Source organism: Tupaia chinensis, unplaced genomic scaffold, assembly GCF_000334495.1.
Source record: "Tupaia chinensis unplaced genomic scaffold, TupChi_1.0 Scaffold000392_1, whole genome shotgun sequence".
Taxonomy (NCBI): Eukaryota; Metazoa; Chordata; class Mammalia; order Scandentia; family Tupaiidae; genus Tupaia; species Tupaia belangeri.
In genome coordinates, this window is record NW_006159894.1 from 2,687,841 (window position 1) to 2,703,756 (window position 15,916).

General features: G+C 38.5%; 1 pseudogene; it reads right to left on the minus strand.

Moving 5' to 3' along the window:
- Window positions 1-7,541: 7,541 nt before the first annotated feature.
- On the minus strand, window positions 7,542-8,319 carry LOC102495735 (prohibitin pseudogene; annotated as a pseudogene).
- Between the last annotated feature and the right edge of the window lie 7,597 nt (window positions 8,320-15,916).

Genomic DNA, 15,916 nt, shown 5'->3' on the forward strand with positions numbered 1-15,916 from the left:
ACTGTGGTTCCACGGAAGCCTCCAATCAACAGCCTCTGCCTGTTTCCTACTTGTCCTGACAGGGAGGCCCCAGGCACACCCATTGGAGAACACGGACAGTTCTGAAGCTCTCTGAGGATCTTTAGTGCTGCTTCTGGCAGTCCTGTCACTTTCCAACCTTTTGTCTTTTTACTCACTTGTTTTTGAGGGTGGGATGTTGGGGAGCAATTCCATGAGGCTCCAGGCTCTGCAGGAGAGGAGTCAGGCATTGGTATGCTGGTAAAAGTTAACCACCAGCTCTGGTAGCAAAGGGAAAGGTGTGCAGAGAGGCCCAGGTCTGCAGCAATTGCTAATTTCAACAATTTGTGAAAAATCCCACTAAAGTCAACATTAAACTACTTACCTCAAGCAGTTCACAAAATTCCTGAAAATTTAGCAATTGGCTTCCCATGTAAAAGAGCTACAAGTTTACCACTGGGATAGGGCAGAGGGCCCTTCTTTAGACACCCACAACTTCCTCCAGTTCAGTTTCCATCTCTCAGTTTGGTAAGACTTTACCTGGTAGGTAGACAAAAGGGTCATCTATACTTTGTGTATCCTCTTTTCTTTTATTTTTCGATTTTACTTTATTTTAGAATTTCTTATATATCTCTCAAAAAAACAGAAATAAAAAAATAAAAACTAGTAGAGCAAACATTGGAGGTATACATGATAACATGTTCTTTATTGAAAATTATGAATATGGTAATATCCTTGATTTGATTGGCATGTACTGCACACATGCTTTAAAACGTCTATATTATAACCCACAAAGATGTATGCCAATTAGGGTTTTTTTTGTTATTTATTTTTTATTCATGATAGAGAACATGTGTGTAGAGAGCATGCATTAGCGAGAGAAATCACCCTCAGCAGAGTCCAATCACACTGCAACCCCTTTTCTCTAGCTCTTCAACTCCTCAGGATCCTGGGAAAATGCATGTCCACACATGCCTGGCACTTTCAGATGAACCTGGGGGTCTGAACCAGCAGTTTAGTTCTACCAACTACACCCCAGGTTGGGTCATTGTGTGTGCTCTTTGCTACCCAATGCACATGACCTGGGCTTGGCCATCTTTGGAAATTACTTCCCAAAGATGAAAAAAACTCCCTTCTTGTGAATTAAAATCTTAGGCTTAGCGCTCTATGGCCTTTCTTAAAACATGAAAGCCATGTATCTAACTCTGAACTCAGTATTCTGTGTACCCCATCTCATTAACTAGGTGTATGTTGCTGCAGGAACAAGGGAAGAGAGTTGTGGGCAGAACAAGATGGTGTGGAGAGACAGTGCCTCCACCAGAGAAGAAATATTAATCTGCATTAGTAGTTGTCTTCCTGGAGTGGCATACCGTTGATGCTGGACCAAGATTTGTAGAATTAGTACATATCTAAAAATCTTACCTTGCTGTTCAAAAAGGCAGAAAACACAGTCTTTGTCCTTGTGGAACTTATGACTAGTATAAGATAAATAGTAGTAAGGTGGCAAAAGGCAAGTGTCCAGTCCAGAGTGTGACGTGAGTGAAGCTAGCCCCACAGGGGAAGTTCCCATGATCTGAGCTGGCTGAGGCTGGAGGTGGATTGTGATGTGAAAACTTTATTGGGGGTAACCATTTCTCTCTCTCTCTGAAGAAACAGATAAACTAAAGGGAGGAAAAAAGTCAAGTGCCAAATTATGCTCCAGACAATGAGCTTGGTAGTTAGCTGGAGGGTAGAAAGATTGCTGTGGGCTGAAAAGTTCAAGAATACTCTGGAGAAGATGGGCTTTGTACTAAAAATTGAAGGTTACTAATTCTGGAGAAAGCCCAATAACAACTAAAGTAAACACATTATTCAGCTTGGATAGCATGTCATGGATATTTCACAGAAAGTCAGTGGAATTCTTCCTGCTTGGTTAAGAAACCTATTTACAAGGTCACCAGGAAAAGGCTTGATAGATGGACTCTTGAGTTCCAAGTAATCTGTGGCCCATATTTGAGAATAGCTACTTTGAATCAATCAGTGAGTAGTGGCATTACCTGCAAGGTGTGTGAAGCAGGGTCCCTATTCTCTAAGAGATATCAGCCTCATTAGGAACATCTGAAAATGTTAAATGGACAGATACATGAGCAACACTAGAAAAATGCAGCTTGTTAGTTGTCCATCCTGGCATGGATTAGAGGCTAAGAGAGGGGAAGTATGTGGAGAGATTAATATGCTGAGCCTCCCAGGAAGCGTCCATAGACATTCTAGCTCTATACAGCCAGAACGCAACCCACCACCTTTCTCCACACAGGTACTCAACCTTTCATATTCCTTATCTCAAGGACTGACAACATCATCTACCTGGCTGTGTGTGCTAGAAAACCTAACAGTAGTCCTGGCATGCTATGTGGTATGTAGTAAGCACTCAATTCATTTAATCATTCCTTAATTCATTCAATAAACAAGAACCTACTCTGTAGGGAGACAGTAGAGTATGTGGACCCAGAACTGGGAAGAGATTACTTGGATTAGAACTCTGGCTCTACCACTTACTAACTTTATGATATGACCATGAACAAGCTGCTTAACTTTTGTAAGGCTTGGTTGGATGTTTTATCTGTAATATGAAAATAAGAGTAAACTCTCATATGGTTACCTTAGGAATTCAGTAAGATGATCCATGTAGACTGTTTCATAAAGGGCCAGGCACAGAGTCAGCACTTAGTCTGTTTGCTATTTATTATTATGATTGTTAGCAGACGCCATCATTGTTATTGCCCTTGTGGTTTAGCCGGAATATGGTTAAATATGATCCTGCTCTTGCATAAGAGAAGTTCTATTGCCTCTTTTATAGTTGTACATGTTTTCCTTGCCAAAAGAGTGTATGCAGAGGCCGCAAGGCAGACTTGAGTCTAAGAATGAAAATGCAAACCTCTATTGTCTCTCCTTTATAGATGAATGCATGGAGGTCTTTATCTGAATCCTTCCCACTGTAGAGAATGGAGCCTCAACTCTCTATGTCCAATGCCTCTGTGATCCAGGGCTGCCCCAACCTACGACTGATTGACTTTGCCTATATTTATGCCTCAGCAAGTACCCCTGCCTTGCTCTCAACAGCAGAATTACAGGATATATTCCAACATGCACTCTGACTGCTCACTTTTTTGCAGAAGGGAAAGAATGGACTGGAACTTGTGCATGACTAATTAATAAACTTGAACAAGTCTGTTTACTTGCAGATGTCTCAGCTGGATTTGACCAACTCAGGTGCACCTCTATGCCTTAATCCACAATTTTTTAAGGACTTTTGGGCTGATCTCTATGGGGCACTGGACTCACCTTCTTAATGAAGTTGGTGGCTGAGAGGGAAGGGTAAAACCACCCTAAGTGAACACCAGTTACTTTCAAGTATTTTGCTAGGGATTTTCCCATGTCAACTAATTTACTCCTCATAACAACCTTAGGAAAGAGATATTATTAGTTACATTTTGTAGATTAGAAAAATGATGTCTAGTGCAATGAAATATCATATCCAACTTTATACAGTTAATTTATGGCAAGGTGTGGATTTTTTCCACACAAAAAGTGTATGTTTCGTCTACCATCCCAGATAATCTGGATTTAAAAAAAAATGGGAAAAATGGAGCCTGTTCAACCATATCCATGAATTTCACTGAGGTGGTTTAAATGAGCTTTGTTAACTAGAACTTCAAGCCAAAAACGATTGTTATGGAACTAGCGTGTCTATAGACACATCCTGGGAGACTTGACATATTTAGTTCTGGATTGTTTTGTTGTCATTGGATGACTTGGTATTATAATAGAAATTTTATCATCTTGAATGAGTTATTAAACTTCTTTGTATAGTTTACCTCTGATGACTGAAATTAAGAACAAGCAAGGAATGCATAAATGCACTTTTCAAATTGTAAAAAGGCATGTAATTTTGATATTGTATACCTTGGGTTATCAGGTTTTTGGTGTCTAAACTTCAGCTTTTAGCTCCAAGTTTAAAATCCTTTTGGATTTTTTGAATATACCAGTGTGATTTAAATTCATTGACTTGTTTTGTAAATCTGTGTATGACTAGTTTGTAGTTAATGTTTCATGCCACTTGAAAAGAATGTGTCTTATACAACTATTGAAAGCAGTATTCTATAGGTGTTAATTACATCAAGTTTGTTATTTATGTTTTTCAAATATTCATATCCTTAATGTGGTTGTGGATCTATAGTGTATTTTTTTATTGTTCTATCAATTTTGTTTTTTATATTTTGGGTCTGTGTTATTAATGGCATTGTCAGTATAGTATTATTATATTTTCTTGGTGAAATAACCCTTTATAGCACAATGTCCTTATGATTATGAACTGTCTCTCTTTATCAAGTAATGCTGTTTGCCTTCAAGACTACTTCAATATTTTTTTGTTTTAAGAGGTTTTCACTACAGGGTGTGTGCGCTCACCAGACAGACAGAGACAGAGAGATGGAAAGTGAGAAATCACCCCCTAAGGGGGGATGGCCACGCCACAATCCCTTCTCTTCCTTTCTCCTCTCGGGATCTTGGGCACACATGTTCCCGGCGTGAGTTTTAAGCCACCAGGTCTGGGACGTGAACCACGGTTGACTATGTGGAGTCCAGTGACATAGCCATTACACTAACTGCTGGTCCCAAGACTACTTCAATATTAATATGACTACACATACTTTCACTTGGTTAGGGTATTCATGGGTATATCTATTTCCTCCTTTCATTTTATTTATTTCCCACTCCTTTTCTCTCTGTCTCTCTTTGTCAGAGGACACTTATGCTCGCCAGAGAGAGATAGCAAGAGGGAAAAATAAAAAAAGAGAGGGAGAAGTGACCTCTTAATGGGATGTGGTCATGTTGTAATCACCTCTCCTATACCTCTCTATCTGTTGGGATTTTGGGCATGCACTTATATGTGCCCACCATCTTGCATGCCACCAGGACCAGGACTTGAATACAGTTAGCCATGTGGGATCCTGCTTCCTCAGTCACTAGGCTAGGGGGCTGGCATCCTTTTTTATATCTTTCTGCATGCTCATATTTAAGGTGTGCTTCTTAGTAACAGTGCATTTTTCCCAAAAACATTGTATTTTTTATTATTTATTAAAATTCATATTATATCTATGGTATTTTGATCAATTATATAATAAAATTATTTAAATATATAACCTAGAAATTCCTTTTTTAATTAATTAATTTATTTTACATACTTTCACCGAACATCACCACAGCATACAAAATGCGATTTTCCAGCCAGAATACACTGTAAAGTGGCTTAATCATACATGTTATCATCAACAAATAATTTTCCATTTCTTGTTTCATATATATATATATATATCCCCATTTCTCACCCTCCATCATTTTCCATTCTCCTCCCACCCTGTCTCTGGTATCTACAGTTGCTTTCTATTCCTTTATTCTTTTCCACATTATATTGATTCACAAAATATCTTAGTTAATCCAAATACTTTCAATAGTAAGTTTAACTGATATATACACATTTGTGAACAAAAATTGACTTTAGGCCTGAAATTCTGTGGGTAGAATGAATATACTATAAAATAGTACATAACTGAGGCTATATAGCTTACTGTGGTCACTAAATAGGTATTTTTTAAATACAATTTTTAATTTCAAGAAAGGCAGTTTTTGCTTTAATAAATCAAAATCAAAAAATGTTAAGCGAACTTTACTTAATACTTGAAGCTAGGAAACAGGTTAGGATTCTGTTCAAATAGTAGGTACATGGACCTGTCCACAACTCAAGAGAAGACAAAACTCCTTAATACTGGAAAACAAAGCATAGAAAATCAGTAATGTTTTAGTCAAAAAGTATGAAATTCTGTTTCACCAGTTCAAACTCATGCACTTTATCTTCTGTTGTGGTCCGATCTTTCCTTTTAAATTCTGGAAGATAGCATTCAACTCTGCACTTGTCCCTACCATTAAGCTGGCCATTTTCTTAGCTGTTTTAGAACTTCTATATTTGTGTGTCTGAGTTTAGTTTCTCTGGGAGAGCATTCCCTTCAGAACTTTTTTGGAGAGCTGGTCTGGTGTTGGTACTTTCAGGTTTTGTTTATTTAAGAATGTTCTTATTTTCTCTTCTCATATGAAGGATAATCTTGCCGGACATAGTATTCTTGGTTGAAATTGTTTTTCACTCAACAGTTTGATTATATTTTCCCATCTTTTTCCTTGCTCACATTGTTTCTGATGAGAGATCCACTGTTAGTCTGATGGGATATCCTTTGTAGGTAACTTGACATTTCTCTCTTGCCAGTCTAAGTATCTCATCTTTGTCTGTGGTTTTGGTCATACTGGCTATAACGTGTCTTGGAGAAGATCTTCTTGGATTGATCCTATTTGGGGTCCTTTGTGTTTCTTGGATCTGGATCTTTGAATATCTCTCTATGTTTGAGGTGTTTTCCTCCAGGATTTCATGAAATAGATTGTCAATGCTCTTATTAGTCTCTTCACCTTCTGGGATACTGATTATCTAGATGTTTGGACCTTTAATGGTATCTGATATTTCTTGTATATTATTCTCATTTTGGAGGGCTATTTTCTCAGTCTTTGTTGTGGATTTTACTAGTCCTATGATTCCACCTTTAATATCTGAGATTAGATTTTCTGTATAATCTAGTCTGCTTTTCATACTTTCAAAGGAGGTTTTGACTTCCTGTATTATAGTATTCATCTCTGACACTTACATGGTATTTTCTTGGTTTCGCATATTTCTTTTTTTAATAATTATTTATTTAATTTTATTTATTCAACCATTTATTTAAATTTGACCATAGAGAGGCAGAGAGAGAGAGTGAGGGGGGAAGTGAGAAAGTAAGTCGCCAGGTCCAAGACTTGAACCGTTATCAGCCATGTGGGAGTGTCCAGTGCCTTAACCACCGTGCCACCTGCTGGTCCCCGGTTTCACATATTTCTTGTGCCCCTGGGTGATTTCTAGTCATCTGATGGGTTATTAGTTTCTTCCTAATTTCTAGAAGATCAATCTGAGCGATCATAGGCTCACAGGAGAATGTGGTCTGCAAACTCTTTGGCATTGAATTTTTTTTCTCCCTTTGTGTCATAGATTCAGGGGGAGTTGAGGAACATGAGGACCCAAATAGTATTCGGATTTTGGCCAACTTTTCACTTAGACCAGGGTAATTTCTCAGCAGAAATCACTAGATCTCAGCTCTTAATGGCAAACTCAGTCTTCTTCTGGCCTCTCCTTCCTGTTTGCCAGGGTGACTTTTAGCAGAACATCTTTATTGCTCTTATCCCTGAAATCACTAGATCTCAACTCTCATGGCTGCACATTTGCACATTTTTTGGGAATAGTTTCTTTTTTTTTTTTTTAAAGATCTGAAGTGATTTTACTTTTATTTCCTTTACTTTAAGCCAATCATGAAATGTGACCGTGATTTCTGGGGTGGGGACGGAAGGACGTCGTTTCACGAACCATTGGGACTGTGGCCCAGCTGGTCGGAAGGCACTGGCGGGGCAGCCTCCCGAGGGCAGTTGAAGGAGCCCTACTGCCCCACCAGCAGGTAAGTGATGTTCTGAGAGCGCGGGGCCAGGTACGCCGTGTCCTCCCCGGCCTCCGGCTGGCGCAGCTCAATGAGGCCACCTCAGGCCGGGCCGCTAATTGGCGATGAGCTGGGCGGCCTTGGTATCGCCCTCTGTAGGGTTGAGGACTGCCTTCTGCTGCTGCTCGACCTTTTCCACCGCGCATCTGGCCAGCTGAGCTACCTGTTTGGCTTCCTGGCTTCTGGGAACTGCTCCCCGAAGGTCAGATGCGTTAAGGACGGGACATCCGGGATGAGTCCAAAGGTTGCTGCTCGCTCTGTAAGGTCATCGCTCACCTGTCTGGAGACCAGCGCCCTCTGGGGGATTAGTTCTTTGGCATCGGAGCGAGCCACCACGGACTTGAGGATCTTGGTAGTGATGGACCGCAGGCCTGGCTCATCGTAGTCCTCACTGACTCTGGTGAAGATGCAAGGAAGTTGGCTGGCCACCGGCCGGGAAAGGCTGCGCAGTGCCGTGTGGGCATTCTGTAAATCTTTGCTGCCAGTGATGACTGGCACATTACATGGCTGAGAGCAGAAATAAAATATCATTGGCTTCCGTACCTAGGGGATAGGAACGAGAGTCCCTTCCCTGACCACAATGTCCTGTACTCCAGGAATCGGTCAAAGATGACGGCTCTGTGCCAGCATCCACATTAGTTAAGGCAGGGTTCACCACGCCCCCTGCAACAGCTGAAGCCAGGCTGAACTTGCCAGTGGACTCAAACACTTTGGCAGCCATACTTCCTTCTGTTGAACCCACTCACGTGTACTTCCACTCTAACCCCCACATGAATTTCCCAGCCACACATACTTGGAGAAGTCTTTATATTTAACAGTTTTTTTATATTTGTGGGTTTTAAGTATATTATTTTGTCTTTTCTTTTGTCTGATTCTTTTCTTTTGTCTGATTCTTTTTCTCTCATTTTCTCCTACTAAACTAAATCCATAGATTCTTTGATATTTCATCCTTCAGAAAGTGGAGTTTAATTCCCCTTTTCTTGAGTGTGCCCTGGATTTAGTGACTTACTGCTATTAAATAAGATACGGCAGAAACAACAGTGAGTGAATTTTAAAGACTGGATTATAAAGGGCACATCATGGCTTGAGAACATTCAAGAAACCCTATGGAGAGACACATGCAGCAAGGAACTGAAGCCGCCAGCCAACAAGCGTATAAATGAGTCATCTTATGAGCAGATACTTCACTTCTACTCAAGCCTTCATAGGGCTGAAGCCCTGCCTGACATCTAGATAGCAATCTGCTAAGAGACTCTGAGTTACAGTCACTTAGCTAAGTAGTTTCTGAAATCTTCAATCCCCAGAAACCGTGAGGCCTTAAATAGTCTGTTTTTATTTTGTTTTGTTTTGTTTTGTTTTGAGAGGTTTTTTTCTATAGGGTGTGTGCACTCACAAGAAAGACAGAGACAGAAAGTGAGAAATTGCACCCCCAAAAGGGAAGGCCAGGCCATAATCCCTTCTCCTCCATTCTCCTCTTGGGATCTTGGGCATGTACAGAAGAGACCTGTGTGCGTTTAAGCCACCGGGTCCAGGACTCACACTGCAGTCAACTACATGGGAGTCCAGCGACATAGCCATTATGCCAACTGCTGGTCCCAATATTCTGTTGTTTTAAGCTGCTAAGTTTTGGGGTAATTTGTTACAAATCAATAGATAACTAATACATATTTATTGCCTTATTTGGAGTAATTATTTCTTATTATTCCTTTACGCTGTTAAAAAGTTTGTTGATTTCTTTACTCTTTGTTCAGTGGTTGCTCTAAATTTCAAAATGCAACTTTGACATCAAAAACTAATATAATTTAATAATTTTTAATCATTCATGGATAATGCAAGAACCATTGGACACTTTAGCTTTATTTCCTTCTGCCTTTGGAGTTAAATTTATTATATATTTTAATTCTCTATATTTTTAAGCCTCATGAGAATTTTTTTTGTTTTTCCTACTCATGTGTCCTGCCATTTTTATTGCAAGTTTATTTACATAATCATTTACCTTTTACTTGAAGAATTCGTCTTAAAAATTTCTTATTTATTTATTTATTTTACATTTAAACACTATGCATCATTACAGCATACATACCAAATGAATTTTCACATCACAAATACACCATATATTGGTTCAGTCAAAGATATTACCATATACATTATCATCAACAAATAATTTTCCATTTTTGTGTCCCTTAATTGTTTTCTTCTTTCTTTTTCCCCTTGATTCCCTCCCTCTCAACTGCTCTGTATTGCAGTTCTATTTGTGAAGGAGTCTCTACTTTTATTTATTTTAAACTGTCTTTTATTCTGTCTTCCTTTCAAAATATAGTTTTGCTTAGTAAAAGTTTTAAGTTTGCAGGACTTTTTTCCTCACTGCTTTGAAAATTCCATCCCATTGTTTCCTGACGTCTACTTTTTCTATTTAGAAGAATTTGTCATTCCTTTGAAGGTAATAGGTCCTTTCTTTTCTTTTCTTTTCCTTTTTTTTTTTTTAGGGAGTGAGAGATTTTTGCTATAGGACATGTGTACTCACTAGAGAGACAGAGAGATGGAAAGTGAGAAATTACCCCCTGGGTAGGATGGCCATACCACAATCCCTTTTCCTTCATTGTCCTCTTGGGATTTGGGACACACACGCAAGCACACACACTCGCCCAGTATGAGTTTTAAGCCACTGATCCAGGACTTGAACCCAGGTTGACTATGTGGGAGTCCAGTGATTTAACCATTATGCCATCTGCTGGTCCTACTAATAGGTCATTTTTCATATCTCCATCTGATTTTAAGAGTTTCCACAACCCCCATTTTTGGTTTTCAATATAGTTTTACTATAATGTACATAGGGATTGCTTTCTTAGTATTTATCTCATTTGGTGCTTTTAGTACTTCTTAAACTTGTGACTTGTTTACTTTCTTTCAGTATGAAAGTTTCTTGGCTATCCTCTCCTTAAGTATTGTTCCTATCTATTCTCTTTTTTCCCATTTTGAATACATATGGAGTAGACCTTTTACCATATGCCCTACATGTCTTATGTTTCTATCTACATGTACCATTTTTCTTAAAAACGAACAAACATAAAAACCTGTGTTTTAGACCAATTACCTCTCCTGACCTACCTTGCAGTTCTCTTTTCAGCTGTTTCTCATTTATCATTAAATTTATTCATTAAGTTCTTAATTTCAATTCAAATAATTCATAGTTATAGGATACCCACTTTTCCCCTTTGATTGGTTCAAGTTATTTGTTGAGAGTCTCCATATAGGCATCTAATTTCTTGTATTTGCTCATCACATATATTTAGAAGTCCATATCTGATAACAATAGTAAGACTGTCTCTATCTTCTCTTGGTTTTTAATGATCTGTTTACGTCTCCTGGTATGCCAAATGATTTTCAGTTAAACACCACACGTTGTGTATAAAAGAATATTGAAATAATTTGAGGCTCTGTATAGTTTGGAAGGCAGCTGGATGTAGAATAACTTACCTTCATCCATGCAAATATTGAGGCAATTAGAATTTGGATTTTAGCATTTAGTTTTTCACTATTCGGTATTTTTAAGTGAGGTTTACTCCCAAGTATAGCTCTTTGAAAATCTCAGTGGAAACCTTGGGCTCTTTACCAGCACCTCTATTCCTTAAAGAGTTCTCGAAAGCAATTTTTGTTCCTACAATTTGTAAGACTAACAGAAGTTTCTTAGCTTCTCAACATTTCTCAGAGACAGAAAATGACTTGAGGAGGAAAATAACACCAAGGCTATATGTCTCAATCATCTCACTTCTTACCTCTTTTTCTCTTCCCGCTCCTTCCAGAATATTGGCTCCCTTAAGTCCCTGCTTCCTTAGTATGATGTCTTCAAATACACGCACACACACGCACACACACACACGTACAGGCACTGAAACTTTTAAAAACTGTTTTTCATGGAAGTGTTGTTTTGCAACACACTATTCCAACATTATTAGAGGCACTAATCTTTCAAAATATGCTTTCACATTCTAAGTGCATAACTCTCCCTAACTTCAGCATAAACAGCCTGGTGTATACAGCTGAGCATCAGGTCTGTGACAAGCCAAATCATTCTTACAATTTCAGTAAATATATCAATTCAACCAAAAGTTTCTGGCGCTTGATATCTTTATTCTCCAGTTTTACTCTTTCTCTTATTTCTTCCACAGCCATTTCTGTCTGTGTAAGAAATATTTACGCTGGAAAAATTCAGATTTGTACCCAATATTAAATTTAAAGGTGTTGGCCAAAAACATAAGTAAGCATGTAGTGGCCCTGAGTGACGAGCAAGGTAACCCAGGGCACCTAGAAAAGTGGTATTCTGTGACCTCTTTTTTTCTTATCTTGTGATGTTTTCTTTGTCAATGTGACCAATGAATTTTGAATCAGAGTTACGGCATCTCTAGATATGACATATATGGTATTTCAGACCTGAATCCCTTAAAATTCAGCTCCATTAAAGGGAAGCTCAGAGAATTTTAATATCTTGGAAACTGAGCCAAATCATCCATTGCACACATTTCTTTACATAAACTACAGTTTCGGAGAGCCTAATGGACCATTCAGAAAGAACTACCTGTTAAATGGCAAAGTACAGTATGTTTTAAAGTGACATACCCAAGAGCTGAAAATGACTCTTTGATCTTTAAAAGGCTCATAAACAGTGCAGTGTACATACAGATCTATATTTATGTATTCAAATATTGGGAGGAAATCCAAGAAGAGTCTTAGGATTGCAGGAGTTCACGGTTTAGACAAAAAGAGGCCAAGGAGGAGGGTAGTTACATCGAACTTTTTATAGCATGAAGCAAGCTTTCTTCCTCACTTGTTAGCCAATGCACTAAAATCTTGGTAAGGGCTTGTTTTTTAGCTGAGGCATAAACCAATCACAACATGGACAGGAGATATTTATGAAGAGACAATTAAAACCAAAAGAATGTTTTGTTTCTGAATTTAATGTGTGGTTGGCGCCATCTTCTTTTATTTAGATGAAGGGCCTCCAGCTACGTCCTGTGCCTCAGTGCCACCCACAAACACATATCCTCCTTCTTCATTACTGGAACCATTAACTGAAGGTGTTAATCTATGGACAATTTGCCTATATCCTCTGTTTTGTGGAACAACCAGAGAGGGCTCATAAACAATACCTCTCCCAGAGACATAGTGAGGGCATTGAGGGTGTTTGTTGTTTACAGATATTCAAAGGAAGTTGAATGACTATGTGACTTACATCCATGAGTATTTTATCTCAGTGGTATGCTGTTGTTCACTTTTCCTCTGATGCAGATGATTTAGTCCTTAAGAAGAAATAAGCTCCACCTTGCATATAAGAACCACAGGCAATGGAATGTTGGTTCTGAAATGCAGTACCAACAGTAGACACTTACTCTTTTACCCGGTTCACATAGTAACCACAAATAGGTACTTGTTACATGACAGGTTGTTTTATGTACTTCCAAAGGGATTGTGGACCAGAACAGTCTACTTGAACCAAGTCCTATGAATAATGATAAAATAAAGATGTATATATTTACCATCTAAAGTAATAAATAGAACAACTATAACCCAGAATCTCCACGTGTCCCTCCTTCTGCCAGCAGTAGATCCTAAATTTTGTGTTAATTAGTCCCCTCGTTTTAGCTCAACATCAATGTACGCATTTCTAAAAAAAAAAAAATACAATATTTTGTTTTGTTTGCTTTTAAACTTTATATTAAAAGAACCATACTTGGGATCAGCAGTTGGCGTAATGGCTATGTCGCTGGTCTCCCATGTAGTCGACCGTGGTTCAAGTCCCAGACCCAGTGGCTTAAACTCGCACAGGGTTTATGTGTGTGCGTGCCCAAGATCTCAAGAGGAGAATGGAGAAGAAGGGATTGCAGCGTGGCCATCCTCCCTGGAGGGTGATTTCTCGCTTTCTATCTCTCTGTCTCTCTGCTGTCTTTCTAGTGAGTGCATGCACCCTATAGCAAAAACCTCTCAAAAAAAAATCATACCTTATGTATTATTCTGACTTTTCTCCCCCAAATTTATCTTGCTACATAAAATGGTAGTCTAGTTCCCTTTAGCTATATATAGTATTTCACTGTAAGAATTCAATAAAACTTATTCATCCATTCTCCTATTGTGGACATTTGTATTGTTTCCAGTTTTCAGAGGGAGAGAATCAAGGGGAAAAAGAAAGAAGCAAAACATTTAAGGGACACAAAAGTGGAAAATTATCTTCTGATATGATATGTATGGTAATAGCTTTGGATTAATATACAGTATATTTGTGCTGTGAAATCTCATTTTGTATACTGTAATATACAGTGATTAAGTGTAAATAATAATAATAAATTTTCAAAATAAAAAATGTTTTTACTATTATAATCAGTGCTGCTTCAAGAATTTGTGTACATCTTCTGTTGAGAATTTATGGACTGTTTTTCTGGTAGTGGAAATGCTGGGATATAAAGTAGGCATGTTTTCAGTTTTGGAGACTAATGTCAGACTGTTTTCCTAACTGATTATGTCAATTTACACTTTAACTTGCAACGTGTAAGAACTGTAGTTGTTCCTCATTATCATTGGCATTCTCTATTGTGTTTCCTTTAACTGTTTGTCAAACATATTTATTATTCACAATAGCTGAATAAAATTGACATTTTAAAAATCCATACCTGGGACCAGCATTTGGCGTAATGGCTATGTCGCGAGCATCCCATGTAGTTGACCGTGGTTCGAGTCCCATCCTGGTGGCTTAAACTCATGCTAGGCGTGTGTGCGTGCGTGCCCAAGATCCCGAGAAGAGAATGGAGGAGAATAGATTGCGGCATGGCCATTCCCCCTGGGGGGGTGATTTCTAACTTTCTGTCTTTCTGTTTTTCTCTTTCTGGTGAGCACACGTGTCCTATAGCAAAAACTTCTCAAAAAAAAAAAAAAATCAATCCATACCTTACAAGGGTAGAAACTGAGACATAGAAATTTTAAGTCATCTGTAGTTTATGGAACACAGACTGAAAATGTATAATGTGTAGGGAGGAGAACATACTTCTCAAAAACAATTTATAGAAAACCTGCCTAATAATTGATCCTTTAGTGGCCAATAATCTTAAAATTCACCTCTGAAAGTTTTACGTGAATTTGGAAGCTCTTAATGTGGAACCAAATACAAACAAAGTTGAATAAAATTTAAAACTGTAAAAATGTTGATTAAAAATTGAGAAAGGGACCTTTAGAAAAACTGGCCCCAAAGTTCCTCCTTTACTCACAAGCAAATCCAGATCATTTGCTATGGTCTGAATGTTTGTGTGCCCTCCAAATTCACATATTAAAATCGTGAATGTGAGTATTAGGAGGCATGACCTTTGAGAAGATCAGATCTTGAAGCCCTGTGTTTATCACCTTATAAACACGGTCAGAGGGAACACTTTTACCCCTTCCACCATGTGAGGATGCAGTGAGAAGTCAGCAGTCCACAGTTCAGAAAAGAGCCCTCCTCAGAACCCGAGCAGAGTTGCACACTGACTTTGGACTTTCCAGCTTCAAGAACCATGAGAAATAAATTTCTGTTGTTTATAAACCATCCACCTTATGGCATGAATGAACTAAAATAACATGCTAATGTTTTTTAAAAACACTGCAAATTTGATGAATTCTTATCAAAGACTTTCATAAATTGTCAGAAATGCTCTTAGACATATTGAATAGTTTAAAAGCTAGACGGTAAATGAGGAATGTGACATGGGAAAGAATGCAAAAACTAAAAAACTGGACTGAATTTTAAGGGATCCTGCCTATAAGGCAAATGAATCACAGGTAAAGTGGTTTCTGACAAGCTGACCTGGACATTTTGGGGTTATTCCAAACCTTAGGGCACAGTTGGGGATTAGCCAGCAGTGGAGGCACCTCATTGTAGCTTTTGGAGCTATGATATTACCTCTTTCTCATCACTTTGTAGTCCCTGAACACCCTGAAAAGTCCTTCAGAAATTGGAAGGAAGAAGCTAGGCAGTAGCATGGCAGTAATTTGTTTGGACCCAGTGAAGTCAAAAGAAGAGGAAAGTCCTTGCCTATCAACATGAACAATGAGGAGGACATGGGGAGGAATGTTTAAGGATCCCCCTACCTTTGCAAAGGGTCAGATGTAGATCACTGCGTGCTTGTCAGAAAATTAAATACTGTTTTCTTACTAAGTTACATATTTGGCTCTCAAACATCATTCTTAACCAGGGTGGACCAATTTTTTTCAGCTACCATTATACATCCATAGATAGATTCTCCAGAGTTGGATCTGAAAAAAATCTTCAAGAGTATTTAGTTCAATTTTCTCTTTCC